Consider the following 397-nt stretch of genomic DNA (forward strand, 5'->3'; position numbering starts at 1 on the left):
CATGAAACTGAAAGTGGCCTTTGACAGATCAGAGACTAGATTGGCTAAATTAGAAGTGTTTTGTTCAGAATTCTCTGTCTGTTGCTGAGAAGATAATGTATATGGCTTGCTATTTGCTGAGCCTATTGCGTCCACCATTGTTAAAGCCTTGTTGAGGCTTTTGTTGATCCTTCCATGAAAAATTTGGATGATTTCTCCATGATGAATTATAGGTGTTTCCATAAGGTTCACCCATATAATTAACCTCTGCCATGGCAGGGTTCTCAGGATCATAAGCTTCTTCAGAAGCTGCCTCCTTAGTACTGTTGGATGCATGTTGCCATCCATTCAGACTTTGAGAAATCATGTTGACTTGCTGAGTCAACACTTTGTTCTGAGCCAATATGGCATTCAGAGC

Source organism: Arachis duranensis, chromosome 5 (assembly GCF_000817695.3).
Source record: "Arachis duranensis cultivar V14167 chromosome 5, aradu.V14167.gnm2.J7QH, whole genome shotgun sequence".
Taxonomy (NCBI): domain Eukaryota; kingdom Viridiplantae; phylum Streptophyta; class Magnoliopsida; order Fabales; family Fabaceae; genus Arachis; species Arachis duranensis.